A 24,753-nucleotide genomic window follows, 5' to 3' on the forward strand; every position below is an offset into this window, starting at 1 on the left:
GCAAAATAAAGAGCAGCAGAGTGGTTCTTAGGGCTTAGATGCAGAAGAGAGTACAGTTCCCCTCATACCTTCTCAGAGGGAAGAGGAAAAGGGCAGAGGTGTAAGAGGAAAGCAAGTGTTGAGGCAGGATTACACCAGGGATCTTGTTTGAAGGGACCAACAAAAGGGTGGCTGCTCCTTTTTTAATCACAGAATGACAGAATATTTTGAGTTGGAAGTGACCCACAAGAATCACCAAATGCAGCTCTTAAGAGAATGGTCCATACAGGGATCAAACCCACAACCCTGGTGTGATTATCACCGTGCTCCAACAAACTCAGTAATCTCAGGGAAACTGAGCTAACCTTCCAGTCAATGTGTGAGGAGAGGAATTGTGACAGGCAGTATGGTAAGAGCAAGCCAGTGACTGAATATGCGTATTTTATGGCAAAAGAATTGTTAGCAGTACACTGTATGAATGCTGAATGCACTAAGATTACAGCACAGGCATTTCTTTCATTCTGTTGAGTACTTACACTCTAAGATTTGCTCAGAGTCATTTTCATAAACAACTGTATAAGGCTGAAAAATTACATTTACAACAGAAAATCAGCAAACCCTATGTCAAAACCGTAAAATGACACAGCTATATAAAAATGCTTTGTTATCTATTTGAACAGCTAAGAGTGCCTCAAATCTGCAGATTTCCTTAGTACAATACCCTCAGCTCTGCTTAACATGAGAGGGTAGAAGAGAATCACCATCAGATCACTAAATACATCAGTTTATCCTCAAGGCAATACTGTAACATTCATGCATATGATGAGAGTGATTTCTTAGTAGCAACTGGACAGCAATGAAGTTTGAAAATCTGTACTGAAATTTGAGCAATAATAATTCTTAATAATTCTTTAGTATTAATATTATTTGACCACAATATCTACAATCAAAATTACAGACAGAGTGAGTTTCTAGAAATAACTAAGGCTATTAAAAATGTTATACTGTTATTTGTAAGAGATAGAAATTGTTTGTTAACAAAATGAAGAAAAATGTTGCCAGCACCTTAATTATTACAGCACATTACTTGGAGCTCGCATTGCTTATAGTCATAATTTAATGTTTTCAAGAAAGGTGGTTTGCTTTGTTTTAATTTATTTATTTAGTTTTTCATACTGCTACAGCACAGGTAGTTTTAATTCTAAATTTTCTTCTTTATTTTTTCAAAAACAAACTTTTAAATGGGATGTGCGCAACAAGTGAGGCCCAAAATGCTACCAGTTAGGTTCTGTAGTTCATCTTTTCAGAGTAATGACTTTGGATATATTTTATTTTAACTCCAGTAACTTCATGAGTTTTGCTCTTCGGGTAGGTGCATGCTTCTGGCCATTCTTTTAATTAAGTAAGAATATTTCCTAAAGACAGGAGGGCCCCATAGAGAAAGAAATGGGAAACTGGTAGGATTTGAATATATTTATGTGAGTGCTGTGATTTGAAACTTGACAAAATGTGCAAGTCAATGGGAATCTTTTATTATTACTTTACCTTCCTGACCAAACATTCGTTAGACCTGAATGCAGTGGTTAGAGCTGGGAAATACTGAATATCTCCAGACAAGATGGAAGACAGCTCAACAATGTCAAAGGTGCGCTCCATTTTTGCAGATGGTCTAAAGATGTATGAGGAAAACACACTCATTTAGGCACAGGTGGTACTTGTACTGGAAAAAGATAGCAGCAACAACAAAAACAAGGAAATCAACAAAAACTAGCAAACAAAGCCCCAAAAACCCCACTACCACTGCCAGCAAAAAAACCCAAAAAAACAGAAAACAACACAAAAAACCAAAAAACGTAAATAATACTCCCCTTCCCACCAAAAAAACCACCACAATCAAACATAAAGATACAAAATAGATCCATAGGAAAAACTCCTGCTGTTCAACTGGTAGACAGTGCACTAAAGTTCTGCTGTTATGTCAAAGAGCAGAAGGCACACATTGCCTTCCCACTAACCAGGACAAGGTGGCAACAATCTAGCTTTGAACAGGTTCCTGTTCAAAGTGGTCTGAAATCCATTATCATCTAGGGAAGATACAGCACACAAAGGGAAATTCTCCTCAGTTATATGACTGAGACAAGTAATTTCAGCAGTCTCATTTGTGCTGTTCTTTCCCATTCCTTCCACTCACACAAAGAGATCTATGACTATTTAAACTGCAAAAGGGAATCATAGAATGGTTTAGTTTGGAAAAGACCTCTGAGGTCATCAACCATTAACCCAGCACTGCCAAATCCACCACTAAACCATGCCCTTAAGCACAACATCTGTATAGATTAAATACCTACAGGGGTAGTGAATAATCTGCTTCCTGGGGCAGCCTGTTGCTGTGCTTGACAATTCTTTCCATTAAAATTTTTTCCCAATATTCAACCTAAACATACAGCCAATAATGTAAATCAGTGTCTTACAGCATGCTTTCAAAGCATCTAGTATAATATGTTGCCAGGTCCTACAAAAGCCCATTATTCACCACAAAAATAGAAACAGGTAATCGTAAAGGCTGATTGTGACAAAACACTATTGGAGATTCACTCAAACACAAGTTAAAAAAAAAAAGCTGCATCTAAACTACATCTTGTATGTCTGCTACAGCAATTTGAATATTTTGCTGTTTAGAGGGACTCAGAAAAAAAGTACTCCAGCACTCCATCTGGCCTCCATCCAAAGAGGATGCCTATTCAATGCAGGATGATATTTTGAAGCTTGAGTTTTTCTGTGCCTCCTAAAATAATTCATTCTTTGAGCAACCTATATTGCTTTTCACTAAGATGCTAATATCTTTTGGATTTTGAATAAATAAATTTGAATCTGAATAAATTTTGAATGCTGTATTAGACAACAAGATAACCAGATGATCAGGCTGCACATTTGGATACATTTATCTAATCTGTTTTCCTCTCATTTGCCTCTTCTTTTTATACTTATTGTGATCTATTCTCCCTCCTGTTTGTTTTGTGTTTTTATTTTTCCTATCCTTATACCCAACTTAAAGTGCTTGGAAAACAAAAAAAAGTACTGAATCTATGTCATGTAAAGACAATATGTAAACAGAATATATAGCACTTTTATGTTAACCTTTACAAGCTCACCTGCTGCTGTGTGCACACTTACAGAATTTGGTAATGAGGTTTCTATTAATCTCTTGTAGTATCCAGAAGTTCAGTATAATTTTGCCAGTATTCCCTGTGATATTTGCAAAGAACACTTTAAATTACCTAGAGCCTCCCACAATGGGAACTCCTTTAAAAATTGAGCTCCTCTGTCTGGAGTAATATTTTCCAAAAATGCATGTATATTAGAGAAAAATTATTTCATGGAACTTGAGGCAACATATTTTTTCTAGTTAAAATAAATCACAATAAATCAATCAAAGCTTTATGAAAATAAAGTCCATTAAAGCAAGCACTCTGTAGTTAACAGTCCCATAAAAGAGAGTTTCGGGTTTTCATAATAAAAGAATAGAAATGTAAACATGAGAGCACATAATTAATTCTCTTGCTTCTCTTCTCCCATCAGAGAGCAATGCCAGAGTTGACTGAAAGAGAATTTTTGAAGTAGCTGGGAGTGACTTTAAAAAACAATCAAACAAAAATTAAGGTCAAAAAAGATAATAATAAAAAAACCCTAGAGGAATAAACATGGTATTTTTGTTTCAATGCTTTGCTTATTTTCTACAAAAAATATTTTAATATTAATATTTTATTTAATTAGCAAAATCTCAATCATCTGCATATCTCTTATGCATGCACATCTAGTAAAATCTGTCTATGAATTCACTAGAATTAACTGTTTTGACCAGGTCAAACTATTTAATAGCACTGTTTTTTTCTCTCAGTATTGATACATTTCTATTATTTACATAGCTATCTTGTAATTCATCAATATGGCAAAGCCAAGCTCTGAGGTAAAACTGCCCCTGGTGTGTTTTAATAAATAACAACATGCTAAAATCTTTTTTCTTTACCTCTTTTTTGGCTGCACTTTCATTCTTCCCTCCCTATCATGATGACTAGGGACATACTTAGGTAAAAACCTGGGGAAATTATCTACCTTGGATAATTGGCATCATGGATCACAGTCTTTTCAGACCTCTGGGACTTACAGGACAGGATTCATCTCACCTACCATAAGCAGTTGGAAGGTAGGCAAACAGTTGACTTTCTCAGCAAGGTTCCCTCCATAGTCTGTGAGAGTAAAGGAATCCAGATGAGGTTGCTTAGCAACTTGAATTTTCTTCAAATAGCTATCTTAAAATGGGATGAATTTTCCTCTGGAGACCTCCTTCTCCTTCCACTGATTATCCATGAAATAACTTCAAGTGGCTGTCTAACTTCTGGACCAGAGAAAGAGGTGGAATTAATTTCATCTCAAGATCCAATTACAGCACAATCAGAGTTCTGGTTGTGCTCCAAGGACTGTAGTGGAAGAAAACTTGAATATTGCTGCACAGAAGCTGAAGAATTTAATCTAGATAACCTCAAGTAAAAAGAATATATATTTCCCAAACTGGGGAAGCACAATGGCATGCTCTGAGAAGATTATGCATTTTTGCACTGTTTTACAGTCGTAAAAGGAGAGCAATCCAGAGAAGGTTTGGGAATTCTCTGCACTGACAAAGATCATTGTTAATAGACTTATTTATCCCAATTTAAAAAGAATGAAATCCAATTTATTCTGTTTTGGTTTCATTCTTTACCTTGTTGTATCAAGGGGAAAACATCATCTGACAGAGCTTTGTTTCATTTTAAAAAAAGGTACTGCTCCTGCTTTTTACTGTGTTTGAAACCAGCTTCTTCTTCAATGTTAGAAGAAAACAACTCTCTTCCCCCGATTTTCAGTAGCTTTTCACAGCTGTCAAATGTCACACACTCTGAGCAAAGAATTTAGGCATGAAGTTTATGAAGAAATGACAGTTAAATAGTTAGCAGTTTGTCTTAATCAATTTCTGAATGCACATACAAAGCTCCTAAGGACTCTAGCTATGGAATTAAGGATGGAAATTTCATGTGGAGCTAAAGTGCTTTCTAACTGCTCCTTAGCAAGTCACAAATATTGCAGCATTTATTTTCAGAAATTTTCACTCTGTCTATGGTTAGAAGGTGACGTTTACACTGCAGAGCACTTGACTTGTATCTCTTCTGAACCACAAGCATTTCCACAGTTGCCCTGAAATGGTTGGGTGGAGTTATTTATTTTTTGTGTGTGTGTGTGGGTGTACACCTGCACGAGGGCTGGGAGCACTTTTGGATCAATGTGTGATGAGGGATTTGCTGTGGCCCACTAGAGACATGTTTCTCTAACAAGAAAGGTAAAGTGGTTTATGTCTGTCCATGTAAATGACAGAGATTCTAAAAGGCATTTCATGCTTTGCTCATACACTTCTTCGTAGGTTTAGTCTTCTCTTCTGTAAGCAGTGCACATGGAGGTCCACTTTGTGCTGCAATGTATGCTCCTTTGTACTGCCCAGGAGAATTTCATATTTTTATCAATATTTAGGAAGCCTCATCTTTTTAATATTTAGAGGTGAGGGGATTTTTTTTTTTGTTGAAATTGGACCTAGGTTATCCAAATCAAATTATTGCCTTGGCTTTATTTCTTGTACCAAAAGAATATATTACTTCCTTATTTCATCTCTGCAGATTAAGCTAATTTGTTTTACAAGAACACTTTGAGAAATTGTATTGCTGTTGCAATTAAGTGGTTAATTACTGTAGAAATGCCAATAAATTTTCCATTCAATGTGATTTTTCAAATTTCTGTTAAATGAGAAGTCTTATCCCCAAGCATAACAGTTTCAAAGTATTTGCAGAATAAGACACAAACAATATCTAGATCAGGTCAATCAAAGCAAAGTTAGTAATTTTGAAAGATTTAATTTCAGGCAGAAATCCTATGATCACAGTTTTGCCTTCAAAGCATGGATAAAGAAAATGAAATAAAAAGCAACCAAGATTTGTCAATACTTTCAGTGAAAGAGCATTTCCAAGAAAAAAAATTGTATTAAAGACTGTGACCAGGATTAGTTACCCATGCAAAAATTCATTATATAAGACTGAAAAATAATTTTCTAAGTCAGTTTATAAAAGAATTGTGACTGGAAATTCAGCTTGACACTCATACTTTCATGTACACAGCTTTTTTTTCACTTTCTCTTCATGTATTTGTACCTTCCATCTAATACTTGTCAATTTTATTTTAGTATACTGCATTTTACTTTTTGTGCATGTAATGAATCATTCTTCTATGGTCATTTTGGCAAATTGATAGAAAATCTGAACAGTTCAATTTTTATATATAGTTAGATTGGGTTTATGTACTTTCAAAATCTTCACCAGCTTTAAACTGATTGAATGTTTGGAGAACATGAAGGCTTTGCTGCTATAAAATGTGGTCTGGTGTTTTACAACTTCTGTTCAGCAGAACCTAACCCAGATTTATCTAATTTTAATATTTCAAAACAGCATATAGGCAGACTGAGGAAAAAAAAGAAAGATAGGAGTGATCAATACCATTGATTTATAGATGACAAAAAAAAAAAGAAAAAATAAATTTGAAACTATTAGGTATTTATATGAATTTTTTTAATGTATTTAACCTACAAAATCAAAGCAACTGTCAAGGTAACTAATTCTTGGATCTTGACTTACTGAGATAAACAAAGTTTCTCATGGAAATAAATGGACAAGAGGTTCATGTATGTAAATATGTATCTGCATGGCAAATAAATCAAATAATTTAGTGCCAAATATCTAAATAAATTATTGGGTTTTTAAAAAGCTGGGGGAAAAAAATCACATTTCAAGATTTAATTTACCTTAAAATGCTGTAAAGAGAAAATACTTATTAGGCTATAAAACTGATTATTGCACATGTTCTTAACTAAAGCTTTTACTACTGTATTTCTCAAATCAGAAGTACAAGTGACCCTGGAGATATCATAGCCAAACCCAATGATCTGTGTGACACAGATTGCTTTATACATATGTTTTTACTTCATTGTTTTTAAAAACAGCTCAGAGTTTAACGATGTCTACATGTTTTTATCTTGTTTTGGTCTTGATATGGGTTCCTTCCCACGTTCATGCCTTCCCTCCTCTCATGTCTTTTTTGGGAACTTGGAGTCATATACAGAAATATAACTCCACTTCAAACAAGACAGAGTGGCTGTTCCTTGCATAATTTTATCAAAGGAAGAGGCTCAATTACGGGAAATAGAAGATTTCTTATTCTCTCTTATGTTCTATCCTTTGGATAGTATATACATAGGCTGGGGGCAGCCAAAATCTCATGCTGATTTAGCAATAGTTGGGAGGAAATTGTTAAAAGCAGAAGAATGGTGAGGAGGAGGATATAGATTCTCTCAGGTGCAACTGAGAATGCCAAGGCCTAGAGAATAACCGTGTGGGAAACCTCACATATTACGCCTACTGCTGTTTGTCCTCTGCCTGTTTTGAGAAGAATCCCAGTGTGGAGATGATGTAGGTGTTTTGAGAGACTCAAAGGCATTCTCATAGACATGTTTGAGCTCCTTGTCTTGGGAGAAAGAAACCCAAAGCTGAGGAGGTTTCAGGATGTTGGTAAACCACACATGCACAGGCCCTTCATAAGTGTGTGCAAACAACAGGCTTACTGCTCACTGGGATGAGCTGAGCCCGATGGTGGCTGTGTTCTGACTTGGATGTCGCCATCCAGGTGATTTAGATCCTCTAGTTAGGGAGTAAAGAAATAAATTTACTCTGTGTTTCAGCCGTGATTTTGTGGTTGTTCCAGCTGCCTGCCTGTGTTGACTTGCACAGTAATGTTCCAGCAATCTTTCTAAGTCATACACTGGATCATATTTTTTAACAAATGGATCATTTAAAGACTTTCAAAGAAAAATAGAAGAAAGCTGGGAGAAAAGCTGGAAAAGAAGCTAATAGCATTCTTCTGAATAGATTGACTAAGTAAAAATACAGATTTTTTATGACTAGTTTTTAAACAAGTGGTAGTCATTCAATCCAGTTTCTTTATGTTTCATAATCTTAAAGTCTCTGGTGAAAATTAGCAAAGCTGAAGTTACAAAATTTTTGGCATTGTTCTTGTGAATCTCTGGAAGCCTTTATTTACATATATGTTTCTTGATTGCACTATTCTGTTCATCACTGTTCTTTTTTGTCGTCACACAGTCTCTTATTTGAGAAAGATTAAATACATATTTAAGATTTATGACAAAGGAAAAAACTCATATTGAAGTGGCATAATTAAGAGAAGTTTTTACTACCAAACTGCAGGCCAAGTTTTCCTTACAGATCCTAGGACATGTGGGAACAGAGATTTGTGAAAATTCAGGTCTGCCCTGGCTTTTCAGAAGTATTGGAAGAGATGAAATAGCAGGCCCACCAGCAGACCTAGACGTCATATTCTGACTAAATATAGATGGAAAAACCTAGGGATAAAAATAGATCATTACTCTCACCTTCTGAAGTTTTATTTGCATTTAGTTCTGCTTAAACAAGTTAAGTGTAAATATGTCAGGAAAAGAAAAACTGATGGGAAAAAGTGATTGAACTCAGGATGATTTAACATGGCAACCAGCCCAACTCCGTGTGCTCTTCTGAGTGATCTTAACCTCTGTGAAACAAGGAAATGTTTAGAATTTCAATGAAGATTAGGTATGTAATCACTGCTTCCTGCTTCCCATGGATGCTAGCAGACAAATCTTTGTGAAGGTAAAGAAAGAAAGATGAATAGCGGTGAAAAGAGAAGAGGCCTGATTCCAAGAGACTTCATAAAATATAAAACTGAAGTAGAGCCTGTGTTGCAATAGAAGTGTTCCTGCCTTTTCCTTTTGGTGCACTTTCTGCTTTTCCATCTTTTTCCACTGCCCACTCTTTTTCAGAACAAGAATTTTGTATTCCTCCCCGATATGGAGTAGCCTTCTGTGTGTCAGAGCACAGCCTTAGATTTCCACCCATCTCTCCCTATTTGCTGTCACACCCACGCTTTTTCCTTTTTGGCCTACTTTTGATGTATATTCCACTTACAGTGTATATTGCAAAACTTTTTATCCCCATCATGCAACACTATTTGCATTAGAAGTGCTCCTTTTTTCTGTAAATGTATAGCATATAATTTCAATATTTCCTCCCTATAGTGGCTACAGTGCTGCATTTAAAACACAATAATAAATAGCTATGAGAGAGCAGGCCTTATGCTGTCTAATAAAGTTGTTTGTTTTACTACAAACTTGTAGATGGCATCAACATCAAATGGAGCCATTTCCATTTATCTGAGTGTCCTATGACTGGTATTGAGCAGACATATGCTTACCTTTACACAAGGGCCAGCTCCCCAGATGCCACTGAATAAGCTCAAGAAAATATTATGAAAAGGTACTTTGTTCATCTTTGCAGTTTCAGGGATTCCTTCATATCTGGATGGTCTCCTAATATTGATTAGAGTAGCCACAATGTTCCCGAACAGAAGCCAAAAGAATGAAAAAAAAGCAGTACAATGAAAAAAAGTAGAGCCATTACTCCTGCCTTTTTATCATCCAGACATCTTCCTATTAAGAAAATATCTTTTAGGATCTGCAGGATTTAAATCTGCACCGGGACCTTAGGACATCAGAAATATGCATTTGTCAGTAGCTTTCCTTTTTGTTCTCCCATGTATTTACTGGGACAAAAATTATACTAAACATTTTTTTTTCCCAGTAGTTCCATTGCTGAAGTGGACATAATGTGGAATGAAAATACTAATTAGAGCTTTGCTTTATATGTTTTACCTAAACAACAGTAATTGATTTTGTTCTGGTTCTGGGTTTAGCTTTCTGATATTCTAATATTAGACCCAATTCTGCACACTGTAACACATATGCAAATATTACTTTCATGGACATGCAGCATTCAGAGAAGACCTAGTTTGTTCAGATCCCAATTTAACTGCCACTAAATTCAATGGAAAAGCTATGACTGGTGTCTGTGAATTTCATCAACCCCTTAATAATTTCACATGGGATCTAATGGTGAATTAGTTCTCACTTGGTGCAGTGCACTGTGAATATGAGTCTGTTGAGCTCATCAATGATAGTACTAAAGCAATAACAAGAGCCTAAATAAACCCTTGGATTTCTCACTTGGCTATTTGATGCAAATCTTCCTTTTGTTGTAGTACAGTTTCAGCACTGGATTAAACCCACATCTTTTTTCACTCCAATTACTGAAAGCACAGCCCAAATAAAATTTCATAACTAGCCTCATGATTCATCTTTTTAAGAAAGTGTTGGTACCAAATTAATTATGCTACAAGGCAACTGCACCTTGCAGCATTTCCTGCTATTCTGGTGGTGCCCACAACAGATATCATCAGGGTTTGTCAGTACAGAAAGTAATGGCAAGCAGTTTCTAGAAGTTCCATCACAAATTTTTATCTTATGTCATACATTGTAATAGTCTTTAGCACCCGAAATCCACAAAAAAGGCACAAAAAGCAAAAAAAAAAAAAAAAAAAAAAAAAAAAAAAACAAAAAAAAACCCAAAAAACACCCCCAAAAAATCCCTCAAAACTTAGGATACTCATTGTTCTTTAGTAAACAATGTTATTCTTTAATTGAAAATGATAGCTCAAGAAAATCACAATATTCTGTAATATTGAACATCTGGTGTCATAGTAGTGAGCAGTGATTACTCGTACTCAAACAGGCTGCCCCAGAAACCAGGAAATTCATTATTGTTGCTGGCAAAACTGTTTATTTCTGTGAATGACTTGAACATTATTAGTCACAATTCCCAAAACATCCCTTGCAACTTCGTATTATGTTCACTTTCAGGTACAGTGACAAGCCTATCATTATCATTAGCTGTAAGTGACACTAGAGCTGTAAAACTATTGTGCACACAGGGAAATCTCACACACGTTGCTTTCTTTCACCTTAAAATCATTTGTCACTGTAGTAACATTAGAGGATAATTTTGCATTCTCCAGTGTGTATTGCACACCAATGACACTGTGTCGCTAGTATAGATGTTTAGAGTAATTTGTTTTTCTCCATATAATCCACATGTTAGGGGTATACCTTTACCCCTGTTATTAAAACAGACCAAACTGAGCTGGTTACATGAGCCTCTGTATTTAAGCCTCAGTTAATAAGTGGGTGCTTAACAAAGCCCTCCTCTCTGAACCCTCCCACTGCATTCACTTGCAAATCAGTGTTTGGCTGGCAAAGCCGCCGTGCTGTCCCCCCAGCCCCAAACCTCCTCACGCTGAGCACTGCGGCTCTATCAGCAGCAACATCTCTCTCGGCGAGGGGCAGCGACACCTCTCCTTGCGAGGGACGCTTTTTATTAATCAGGGGCACTGAATGGAAACCAATCAGACAGAGAGTCCCTTTGGCTCCTGCTCGCTGCCTGCCTGACTTAAAAGTGATGCCGGGAGAGAGGGAGCCCTGGTGAGAGCGAGTGCATTCGGCGCTGGAGGCACGGGAACATGCAGAAGGCAGGATGCAGGTAGAGAAGCAGCGCTGAAAGGACAGCACTGGGCTCACACAGACAGCCTGGGTGAGTACATCAACTTTCTGTAGCATGCGAACTGCCGACAGCAAAAGAACAGATGCTTTCTGTAAGAGTGGGTAAAATGTCGAAGATGCCGTTCAGATACTTTTTAAGCAAGGGGGTGTGGAGGGGCAGTGTCAGCAGAGCACATTGGGGATATTTCTCTTACAGAGTTCCCAAAAAGACCCCAACCCATTAAATTGCTGAAATCTAAACTTCTGATACTGTAGATGTGATGACTACTTGTGTACATTAAAATATTAGCAATGTGTTTGCTCTTTGGAAATGCTGTTTGATATTAATGAGTTTTTCCTGTCATATAGGAGCGACAATATAGCCTAACTTTCATGCAGGGTGCTTTTTCACCTGTCCAGAGAGAAGCTATTCCCCTTTTCTTTTTTTCCCACAAATGTGTTTGTCAATACATCTAATAAAAACAACCCTGGTTAAGAAGGATGAAAAAATAGGATGTTTTTGTTGCTACTAAGAATGAAATACTAATGCTTTTTTTTTTATTTTCTTTAGTGAAACTAGTAAAATTAGTGGGGTATTTTTAATATGTTTTACAGAGGGAGGTACAGCTCAGGGTTCAGAAAGATTGAGAGCCTAGGCAGATGTCCCTTTGGATATCTGTGGCAGAAAGTCAAAGTCAACAGGCTTAAAGTGCAAGGATGCTTTCTAGAAGTCCTTCCAAACTACCTTGTCAGCCTAATATGTATAATCAGAGAGTCCCACAGAAAGCAAGGCAGAAAGCATAAAAGGTCATACTGACCACTTGACACTGAAGTAACGAGCAGAAAACAAATGAATGACATTTTGCCTTTTCACATGCAAGAAACATGCTGTCACATGTGTTCACTTCCACTTTATGAGCTTCAAAGAAAGAATGATGTACATGAATTAAAAGGTAATTGATATCCCTTCCTGTTGTTAGGCAATATGGATACAGCAGCCACTCACCTTGTCACAGATTTAAGTCATGGTTCAGAAAATAGAATGGTGTTTTCTTAAAATACTTTCCATTTTCAGTAGACAAATTTACAACCAATGTATGAGTCTTGCTCTGATTAAAGGGATAAAAGTGATAAAACTAATATTTTACTGAAACCACAGCAGGATTATGCTTCATTGCTCAGTACTACACTAGCTACCCTTGCTAGGGATAAAAAAGGATAAAAATGCAAGTGTAATACTTGCACTAGTTTTGGAGATGAGATCAAAAGGTTTGTTAAGTAATATTAGTCATAGTGATGGGAATTACCAATGACAGATCTTTAAAAATCATTGTCTCCAAATAGTTCTACGTATCTGAAAGAATAATTTTATTCCAAAAATATAGTGAACTAATTAAATATTCAGAAGATTTGCATTATAATTTGTCTATGGCAATTAAGAAATTTGTGAACAATGTTAGTTGTTTAAAAAGGCGTATTGCTATCTGTATGTCAATCTGACAGATAAAATATATTGTCCTGTCATTTGTGCTTCACTGTGTAAAGTAAATTCAAGGGAGAATTATATATGTTTACAGCTAATATGATTTTCTATTAACAAAAATGTAAAACATTATGCAGTCAAATGTCTGTGAAATAAATAATTCTTGGTTTGGGCTTTTTTAAGTTAGGTAAATTAGATTAATTTTAAATGGAGAAATGTAACTGTAACTGTATCAGTGTTATTACTAGTTGTACCTAAAACAGTTGCCAAGTCTTTTTAAACTTGATGGAGTGAGTTCAAGAATAAAAGTTTTTCATATGTTTATTGCCTGAACAAAGTAGAGTTTTTCATTTCAGAGATTGTCTTGTAGCCATTATTGTAGAATGTTATGCTTTGTGTGTAACTGGTGCATCTCACCTAAACACAAAAAGAAGTTTGGTGATGCAGTTCATAGAGAAAATGTGGGGACACCTCTGCCATATGCTTTGTACAGCTCCATGTTAAAATTGCTCGAAGCTTTCAGAATTTTCATGCTTTTCTGCAGAAGTGACCATTCTGAAAAGGGTGTCCTTCTCTCCAGACAGCAGCCCACATACAGGGATTTGTGCCCTCCTCTCACCTGGCTGTTGCTCCACAAGGATGCTGATCTCAGCAGCAGTTGCATGGTACTGGCAGAGACGCCCTCTCATCATGGGATCAACCAATAACGATGATTTCATTCCCTGACCTACCCACCAAACCAAATGTAATAATTGAAATCCACTGATTTAAATATCATCACCCATAACGCTGCTGAAAGGACCTTACAACTTAATTCTGACATTCTCTTATCTCTGGCTTCAGTACTTGGTTTCTGAATCTGCACAACATGGGTTGCAGGGAATCTACTGGCAGAAGCGTTTGAGAAGTAGAGCCAGAGAGAAACAGGACTGACAATTTTCTCTGAGGATGAGTTTGTTCAGGAGATATCATATAAGAAAACTGGGATACGTAGGCTAGACTATGAGACAATATAGATGTTTAAAAGTATGTGTTTCTTCCATGCAGTCAGAGCTATTTAACTGCAGAAGGTAACTGGAGCAAAAATCTAGAGAAAAATGCATCTCCCACACATATCAGAATGGGTTCAGAATTTCTAAGGCTTGCAGCAGGTGTTATATTCAAATGTTATCTGCAGAAGAACTAATATTTTAAAATGAATAGAGTTGCCCAAGTAAAAGCTGCCTGCATTCTCTGTGTGAGTGAGAGAATTTAAGAAAATAATTCATAGGAATAAATCCGAAATTTTGTGAAAGGTGGTAGGAGGAGAAGGAAAATAAAGCAAAGGGAAATGAAGAAAAAGAATTTTTGCAAAAGCAGTCAGAGTAATTTCTCTCCTTGCCTTTTAAACACATAGGAAATTGCTGAATGCTAAAAGAAAAGTTATTTTCCTGACTTTCAGTGACTGATCCTGATAAAAAATACCCCAGTGGCATTGAGGACTACTTGCCGAGCATGACTGAGCAGGAGAGTCATACCTTGATCAAATCATACTTTGTGTCTGCAGCGCAAAATCCTAGCAAAGCTGAGACTTGGTTACTTCTGGGAAAATGTTACTAGCTTCAGGAAAGAGGAAAAATGCTGGATGTACACTGCAGCTCAGAGGAAGGCCCAAAATATTTTAGAAAAAAAATTATTTTTTAACACACAATATGTAATTTTATTACAGAAATGTCAGGAAAATAAGTATGCTGCTTATAATCTCTCTTCTGCAATCTTGGGAAGACTACAAGAGGACATGGGTGGCATTGTTGTCATCCCATACACACGCAGTGCCACACAGAGACTGTCTCAGTTACAGAGTACCTCTGTGTCAGAGACAGAAATAAAATGGGGGATCCACTTTTCCAGTCCTCCAAGTTCTCTGTAGGATTACATCAATGTTCAAAAAAATATATTTGCCTTGAATCCTTAAATAACACCATCAATAACCACAAATGTTTCTCAGAAAATATATTTCTGCAACTGCAAAATTGAGTGCTTCAAGTGGTGTCCAGTGTACTCCTTTGCTAGCAAAATGCAAACTTCTATAATTAAATTTCACACCTGTTAGCAGTAAGGGTCATAGCAACATCACTTTGGATTCTGTTTCCCTATCTCAGAAAAACATTTTTTTCATAATACGTTATCTCTTGATATACATATATCAAGGAGGTTTAGGTAAGTACAAATTTTATAGATGCTAGATGGTGTTCAGGTTGCTTTGTCCTCAAAGGTTGTATTTGAGAGAAAGAAGGACCATCTTCATAGAAATTCTGCCTGTAATGATATTGCAATTTTGGGCCATGCATGTTTGCATGTTGGTACTAAAGGATTCAATTTTCTAAAAAATACTGGCAGCATCTCACCATTGTGCATAAATATGTTGAGAAAGAGCTCCTAAAGCACTTGTCCAGATTCAAAACATGATCTTCATAAATTACACCCAAGAATAGATTCTGTGAAATATAGAAAATTGTGGATAATGCATTTGTATTTGGGCATAGAAAGAGTAGGCCCTTCCATCATTTAAACAAATTGCACAACAGCTCTCAGAAGAAGATTATCTGAATTTGTGCATTTTTAATAGTTCAATTGAAGTCAATTAATGATGTATACAAGCCTTCTGGCAATATATACAGATATAATTAGATTTAGCCATTATTTTTAAAAAAATATGATCTATTGTATTGATAATCAATGGTGCACAACCAAGCAGTGGTTGACATTCATATTCCGACACCCCTTAAAAAAAGGATTCAATAAAAACATCAAGTTGTATAAAAAGTGTTCAATAAAGGAAATTTAAAAATATAATGATCTAAAAAACTCAGCTTAATATCTTACTAGAATAATTGGCTTTTATTTCCTTTGCACTCCATCATTCAATATTTGCTCCTAAGGAGATGAAGAGGCAAAGCAAAAATGGGCTAAGTTGGGTATAAGGGTGAAGTTAATCCCATTACTTCTGGTTTTAAAGAAAAAATAGGGACAGAACAAGTGAAATTTAGCATTTTAAAATCCAGAAGTTTTATGTTCTGTATGATTTGAAGGTTTCAATGGTCTAATCACATCCGGTTTTAACAGATAAAAATAGCCCCAGTGTATGAACAAAACTGTTATATATATGCACCTTCGTACATGTACACATGCATCTAGAGATATAAACTGAAGTATAACTCATGGAAATACTAGAGAAAAATAATGCAATATTTGTAGAAAACTATATATTACAATGGGTTTGCTTAAGTTTATAGTGCTGCATTCTGGCTGAATTTTCCTGCTTATTTTGTTGTTTATTCCAATACTTTCACATGGTTTGCATTATTTTTCATACTAGTGGATTTAAATATCAAGCTTTGCACTGGGAAGCTATTGTAAAAATATTCTTAATTCTTAAACCACAGATGCTGGCTGCAGGTAATCTCATGGAAATAGTTTTGCCTGTGTAGCAAAAGGAGAAAAAAATCAGGAAAACATATTTAATTCAAAAGGAAATTCTTGTAGTTGTTTAAACTATTTGTCAGGAGAGCTGTTTGTGCTTGTGCTGCGTTCCAGAACCTGTATTCAGACCGGGTAACATTTTGCAATAAGACTGGTCCCAGTGAAACCAGCGAAATTACTTTTGTGCATTTCCCTTACCCTGAGTAAAAATGAGTGTGGAATCTGTGTTCTTATGCTATCTGATAAAAAAAGATTCTATTTTCCTCAGAGTAAACATAAAAATATTAAATTGCAGAAAACATTTTCCCATTTCCTGGAAGATTTGCCATAATCCTTACATTTGTTTCCCAGATATAAAAGGTAATTTCATTACTAATGAGAATTCAGACTTGTAGGAAAAATGGATTTCGATGTAAAAAATAATGTAGTCTCCTCATTCTTTTCTGTTATCTTCAATCTATGGCTTTACTGCAATTGAGCTTGATCTTGCTCTTAATGGCTTCAAATTTGTGTTATATATGACTTCTTACCTAGTCAAGACAGCTATCTCGTTGGATTTACATCTTTTCTAGAGTAAGATAATAAGTAAAACCCCCTGTGTTCCAAACAAAATTAATTAATCTCTTCAAGTTCCTTCATGGAGATAGAACAATACTGAAGGTAATTGTTCTTTGCTTAGTAGTAATAATAGAAGTAGCATCAAGGCTGAAAACTCACATATTAGTTGAAGTACTGATTTAGTGATACTTTAATTACATTTGTCCCAAGCTTCTGGTACTGCCTGCTCTTCCAGTTATTGTCTTCTTGAAAAAACTACTTATGGTACCAAACCATCCCTGCAGTAAGCAGAAGGACCTTCAAATTATAAAATGTATTGTGCTTAGTGTTCTTATAATCACTTTTAAAGGCAATTAAAGAAAGGAAAGTCTCAAAAACGTTGGTACAACTGCTGTCAGCTATCACTGGCCAAAAGAATCTACTGGTTGAGAATCTTTCCCTGAAGCTTTCATTCAGGAAGGGAAAAAACATAATTTAGCTCAAAAACAGGAGTGAATTAGGAAGTCGTTAGATGAACCACAGAGTGCAGCTTTTGCCAAAAAAAAAAAAAAAAATTAAAAGGTTCTCATCCCTACAAGGTTGAATCTAAGAGATAAAGACTTAGGAACATGCCTAGTGTTGCACATTCAGACACATAAATGTGAGTACAGCTAGAATGAAAGATTTAGCACTTCTGACAATGATACTCTAATAATTTATTGGCCATTTGAATTTATGCTTAGGAAATTCACATTTATATTGCAGAGGAAAATTTTCTAACACCTCCATACAATAGAGATCCAAAGAATTTAGAAAATATAGGCTACAGAAAAAGAAAAAATGCAAAGAATAAACTTCTCAAATATACAAAGGTCCTCTATGGTTTTTTTCCTGTCTCCAATGTGTTGAGACTCCACATAATGGTGCTCCCCAAACCAGAAGCCTACAGGCTGAATAGTTTTTATAACTACTTTATGTTTGCAGAGCAGACATATGATTAAATAGAGAACTGCACTGTTATATAGAGACCTAGGATCATGGTTCCCTTGATTACCCAAGAGAAATACTGTGTAATTCTAGCAATACATAAATCCTGATTTCAAAGGAATATACAGCTGAAGGTTTGTCAACAGCTGCATACAAGAACAAAAGGTTCCTGTGTAGTTTGTGTACTGGTCTGTGTGTGTACCATACTAGGAGCAGAACATACTCATAGTTTAAGTGTTGGTTAGAATGAAAATGAGTCTTAAGGATTAACCAATACAGGATTTAAGTTCCTGATCTCATGACTTAAAATGAATGTCAACTTGTATTTTAAAAGTATTTCACTATTTTTTAACTGGCAGATAAATTTTATAAACTCAGGATAAAGTGATATTTTTCTGCAAGTGTGGGTAGTTTGAAATAGCTATGTCTTAGGCATCTGACTGAGAACTTTTCTAAGATTTACATGTGGGGGTCCCAAATAATAAAAAATATGGGGCAGAAACATGGATTGAGTAACCCAGGGTAATTGCTAAAGAACATGCCTAGAGCTACTAGAAGAAACCTTGTCAACCTGGTTGAAAGCATCTCTAGTTCTCTGAGGAAGGAAGGAAGGAAGGAAGGAAGGAAGGAAGGAAGGAAGGAAGGAAGGAAGGAAGGAAGGAAGGAAGGAAGGAAGGAAGGAAGGAAGGCTGGCTTTCTCTCCAAGAAGAATGGATTCACAAAGCTGAAGCAGCATAAACATATCTGGATTACTTATTTTAAGATTATTTAAAATGCAATACTGTGGGTAGCTACAATAAAAATAGAACCAAAATGATTGTTGTAGTTTATGTCTTTTGTTCACAAATAGTATCAGAATCAATAATTTTTTGGACTGAAAGCTGAACTCTGAAAATAAAATACTATAGAGGAACATAAATAAGGGGACATTGTGGCGGAATGAAAAAATAAATGAGTCACATAAATTTTCTGCTTCCTTCACCTCTAGTTAATTAGCACTAATTAAACTTTATACTAGTCAGCCTATGGGTCTAGTAGAAAATTTTAAAAATCATGAAATTCCATTGCCTGTGGTGAAAATTTACATGTATTTGTGTATATATGTATCTCTATCAGTATCTGTGTTGATATAGTTTTATCATTATTTTGATGTAATTTTAGAGACACAGGTTAGATTAAAAGATCTAGGGATCTAAGTATACTTATATCTCTCTATATATCTACATATATACCTACATATGTCTGTGTAAATATAGCTGTAATGCGTAATGACAGATATAGATTTTTAATTTTTTTTCTGTTATTTTACAATGTGCACAACATCTCTATTATGAAAGTCATGCATATATTTGCATTGTAAAATTTTCCAGAGCTATATTCTGTAGTTACTAACAGCTAACCAATATTCTTATGTGCCGAGCTGAGGACGTCTTTGCAGGTCCAGATTTTACTCTGTAACATCAGACCTAGAGTGGTAAATATCAGAGAAAAGCACAGGAAAACATCTGCTCTGTCTATGCTGCCGTTCCAGAATTATAGAATGGTTTGGGTTAGAAAGGAACTTAGAAGTTCAACCACCCTGCCGTGGGCGGGGGCAGCTTCCTCCAGGTCATGATGCTCAAAAGCCCATCAAACCTGGCCTTGAACTTTTCCAGTGATGGAATATCCACAAATTCTTTGGATAACCTGTTCCAGTGTCTCAACATCATTGCTGTAAAATATATTCCCCTCATGTCCAACCTAAACCTTCTTCTCTTTCAGTTAAAAGTCATTATCTAATATTGAGTTTCATCTACCAGTGTCTTAAAGTCTTTATCTACAAAGCTGGTCTTAATCTCTTAATCCCACAGTCTGCAGTCATGCTGAGGATTGACCCAGTCCAGGTGCAGCACCTTGGACTTGGCCTGTTTGATCTTCATGAGATTTGCATAGGCACATTCCTTAAGCCTGTCAAGGTCCCTCTGGATGGTGTCACTTCACTTGGGTGTATCAACTGCACCACACAGCTTGGTGTCATCTCCAAACTCGCTAAATTGTGTGCTGTCTTCTCACCATCTGTGTAGTTAAAAAAGGCATTAAATAACATTGGCCCCAGTAGAGACCCTTGAGGGACATCACTCTCTACTGGTTTCCACTTGGACACAGCCATTGACTGTAAATCTTTGAATTAAACCAAACATCTGATTCCTTCTCTGTGTAACAGTCTAACCATCAAACCTGTATGCCTCCAATTGACCAGCATGACTCTTGTGGGGGATCATACCAAAGGCCTTACAGAAGTCCAGGTGCATGATACCGGAAGGTATCTCGTCCACTGATGCAGTCAGTCCGTCACTGAAGGCCATGAGATCAGTCAGACCATGAGATCAGTCAGGAAGAGTTTGCCCTTGGTAAAGCCATGTTTGCTGTCTCTAATCACCTCCTTGTCTCCCACATGGTTTAATACATCTTGCAGGATGATGTGTTTCATAATCATACCAGGTGCAGAGATGAAACTGATGGGCTGGCAGTTCCCAGGGTCCTCCAGTTCTTTCATGATTTCTAGAAAATAATTCCACTTCATTCAACAGATTTGTTTTGAGGCAAAAATTCCACGAAAGAGGAACTTTTGACCAAATCACATTAATAAAATTACATGGCATGAATTTCAGTGAATTACTTTAATACCTCTGCACTTTGTATCTCAGTAAAAATATTGACAAAATTTGCACCCTCACAAAATTTAAGCAATAACTTTGACATAGAGTTTTAAGCTTCCTTTCCTGTTTCTCACCTCATTGAACAAAGGTTCAGGAAACCTGAAACCTTTTTGCTACGATGGAGTTTTTTTAATTCTTCATCCTTACTGTATGATCATTTAAATGATCAGCCCCAAGGTAAACAATACCTCTGTTAACTTTAATTTTAATGTCCCCTCACAATGCAAATAAAAGTTGTCCTCTTATTCCTATTTCAATTAATTGGTCCTGAAGTTTAGTTTTATCCTGATAATTGAAAGGTCAAATAATGTGAGCATGCTCCTTTTAAACAGAAATTTCCATCCCAGTGACCAAGTATCTGAAGAGCAGGAAGGAAAACATAGACATGTTCTTTGGTTTTTTGCATGTAGTCTGTAGTGATTCATTTTAAGGCACACTGAAGGAAGCATGAGGTTTCCAGCATTGCCAAAGAGCATCCAAGATTGTTTTTTCTATTTATAAAAAAATGGAAGATGTTAAGATTTAAAGATAGTGTAGTCATAGGACAGAGTCATCACCTCCATATACAAGCAATTGTTTTTCCAGGTGTGGTTGACAACAGCAGCACCAATACCACTCAGAAAAAAAAAAAAAAAAAAGTATTTACCCTGAAATATAATGGTGTTCATCTTTGAAGGCAGCATGTTTTGTTACTTTTTTCCTCAAAAATAGAAATGATACCATATGGTTTGTTAGACAGTTGAGACTGGAAATTGATTTATCTTAATAAATCCTAATACTTCATCAGCCACATTCTTCAATGCTAGGAATGGATGTTAAAACTTCTTGGTTATCTCAGTGAGAATTTAAAAAGTATTTGTCAATGTTCATTTGTTTTACTGCTGACAATTTTCTGAAATTACATGCAAAGGATATTTCAACACAATCATGATAAAAAACATCGATATTTAAAAGCCGAAACATACATATGCTTCCCTTATGTTATATGTGTGTGTATATATATGCATGTACCTATGGGCTTAGATAGGTGTAATTAAGAACTTGAAGTTGAAGCTCTTACTTGTGAGAGTCAGGTACATTATAACCTCATTGAGTTCATCTGGTAGTGAGTGGGAGCACCATGAGATCTCAGTAGAAACTTAATATGTGTGAAGGCAGTTACAAAAATTATTACCTGCCAGAATTGTAGCAGTATCATATTATCTCTTTTCATACTGTGTACCCTTCCCTAGGGTGTAGCTTTACTACCTTCTTGCACAACCAGCAACTGGTCTCTGTGTGTTTCTGCTGTGTTTTTTTTCAGTTTTTTGGGGTCAGAGGGATTTGTTGATTTGAAGAGAGGACAGTAAAGGATTTAGAGGTATCTGAGTGATCCTCAAACCAATGGAAGTGAGGAAAAAGAGGGTGGAACCCTTCTCTAAAGGATGATCTGTCAGCAAAAATTCCTTTTCCTGTGTTCTGGAGACCAAACGGGTTTATCAGGTACAAGAAAAGATGCTTCTGCCTATTCCAGATCTTCCTGACCTGTTGTCCAAAAGAATTAATGCCGCTATCATGTTTGTCTTAACACTTTATTGATGCTGAAACAGGGAAAGAGTGAGAAGGGTAAGAGTAATTACTGACATTTGTACTCCATCATGAGGAGGACTCCAGAAAAGGAAGGGGATCGGGCTAAGCATAGGATTCCACCTGGCCTAAGGACATGCATCCATATCACTGGATATCCATAGCTTGCTGTGCTATTACAGCAGTCATCAATAAGGCAAGTTACATACTCCTCTATCACATTTATTCCCAACAATAGTGACTACTTGGCACAAATTATAACTAATAACTAATAGAAATATTGTTAATATTTCTTTGTTTCCCCGACATGGAAAATATTGCCTATTACTTAAATGAAAGCCAATTATTATTTGTATGTTAGACACTGAATCCAGCTCTAGTAGAGCAACACAGCACTACCTAGATGTCTGGGGATACACTGGTTTAAGTAGTTCATACCCTTGTGAGTCTGCAAACTTCTCAGGAGCCTGTTTAGAAGAGAACTGCACAAAAAATATATAGCCCAATTACAAACAGCTTGAAATTTGTCATACAGAATTGCACTTTCCTGATATAAAATATTTATAGTATCTGTAATCTGTAGGAATCAAAAAGGAGCAATTTAGAACCATATGTGTCTACTGCATTTTCAACAGATTAGAGGTTTATAAAAAAAAATGTGGCCTAAGTAACCTTGTTTTTTTTTTGTTAGACTATAGACTGAAAAAAAAAAAGGCAAGAGATTATAAAAGAACAGGGAGTGGAGAATTTTTTATTCATACTTTTGTTGGGATTTTGCTATCACTAAGAAATCTGAAGGACAAGAGGATAATAGGAAGTCACAGACAGTGCAGTTTTAAAAACAAGACATTTGAACCCTTCTAATTTTAAAATGAAGCTATTAACAAGTTCCAAAGCTTGCATGGATATAATCTTGCATTGTTTAAATTTAGATTTTGCCTTAAACCCCATCTTTTATAAGAATAATCAAATGATTTTACCTTTGAAGTCCTGTTAATTTACTGGTACGATGGGATAGTGTCAACAGTCAGAGCTTATTGTTCAGAAAAAGTATATGCTGTCTTGAACGACACGTTTTTTGATTGAGCACAGACTAAATTACTGAATTTAAATCTTGAAGCGAAAAATAATAGAACATGAGAAAATTATACAAATAATATGAGGACATCACATACATTGTCTTTCTAATAATATAGTTCTATCTTATTTATTTGGAAGAATATAGCTGTTTTATTAGAGACCACAGAAATTAGTATTCCAGTGGTGACCCTCAGAAATTGCCAATTACCAGTCAGTAATTACAACAAAGTATTTTAAAGTGTTCTATGACAGCAATCAAGTATAAGCTTCAGGTAAACAACAGAAGTGCACATAGTTCTGATGGAAAGCTCATCGTGTTCTTGCTGAAAATTCCCATGGACATCGGTAACATTTAGATCCAATCTTGATAAAGGGAGGAAATATTGTCACAGTCATTAAAAGGCCAAGCAGAGGACTTGAGGGCTGCAAAGGGACAGAAAGGGCAGAATGCATTGCACAGCTGAGCACCAGCTTTTTCACAACAGCTGAAGTTCCTGAGCTCACCAGGCTCCACGAGCTCGGCAATAGCAATAAGTGGGGAAATGGTCAACATGGCTGTGCAATCATATTAAACTATTAATAATAAACTATTACAAATTTTCCTTTCTGGTCTCTTCACATCCTTCTCCCTGTATAGGGATTGGTATGTGCACAGAATCCACATTATTTGTATCATGTCCACGTGTATGAAATGTGAGTAGATAAATAACATTAAATGAAAAAGCCAATTAGAATATATTATGTGAACAAAGCTATTTGCATTTTTTTAATGTGTTTCCTTCTGCGCAGAAATCATCAGTATTCAAGCAAACAAGTGGAGAAAATCCATGTTGCTTTCAAGGTAAATGTCAGACAAAACTATTGCAAAATGCCAACAGATAGTGATTTCTGATACAGCAGAGGATAAAGTGAGATGAAAATACAGATAATATAAAGAGGCTTCTTTCTGCATAGGCTGGCAGAGAAAGGGAAAGTATATCTTCTCAACTATCAAAATGAGATTGCAATACAATTTTAATATAACTTTAAATGAGATAAATATAATATAGTGAACATAGTGTTTATAAAAGTAGTGCATTCTTTTGTTAAAATAAAATAATAGACTGAAAAAAATGCTATACATGACTACGACATAACAAGAACAATAGACAAACACAAATTAGACACAGGGCTAAAAATCTTTAGTTTAAAAATTCAAAATCAAATGTATATATTACTAATGTGTTGAAGAAGCCATGACTTTCGAAAGTATTAGAATTTATATATTTAAAAATAATTATTAAATGGTAGAGACAGAGGCAAAGTCAAAAACCCATAGAAATGCAACAGCAACCTAACTGCAAGCCATTGGAGATAGCAGAATGCTTTTACTGACTTAGAGAGCTAAGAAGAAAGTTCTAAAATATCATGCA

The 24,753-nt window shown here is 35.8% G+C and overlaps 1 protein-coding gene across 3 annotated transcripts in view; it reads left to right on the forward strand.

The window, feature by feature from the left end:
• The first annotated feature begins 11,213 nt into the window (after positions 1 to 11,213).
• CDH9 (cadherin 9) overlaps positions 11,214 to 24,753 on the forward strand; it is a 96,864-nt gene continuing 83,324 nt past the window's right edge. Inside the window, exon 1 of one of the 3 annotated variants that reach the window (XM_064705449.1) lies at positions 11,214 to 11,579. The gene's annotated coding sequence lies outside the window, so the exon portion shown is untranslated. Of the gene's footprint in view, positions 11,580 to 24,160; positions 24,183 to 24,753 lie in introns of those variants that run through there. The other 2 variants (XM_064705450.1, XM_064705448.1) reach the window with 2 other exon arrangements.

This window comes from Zonotrichia leucophrys, chromosome 2, assembly GCF_028769735.1.
Source record: "Zonotrichia leucophrys gambelii isolate GWCS_2022_RI chromosome 2, RI_Zleu_2.0, whole genome shotgun sequence".
NCBI classification, from domain to species: Eukaryota; Metazoa; Chordata; class Aves; order Passeriformes; family Passerellidae; genus Zonotrichia; species Zonotrichia leucophrys.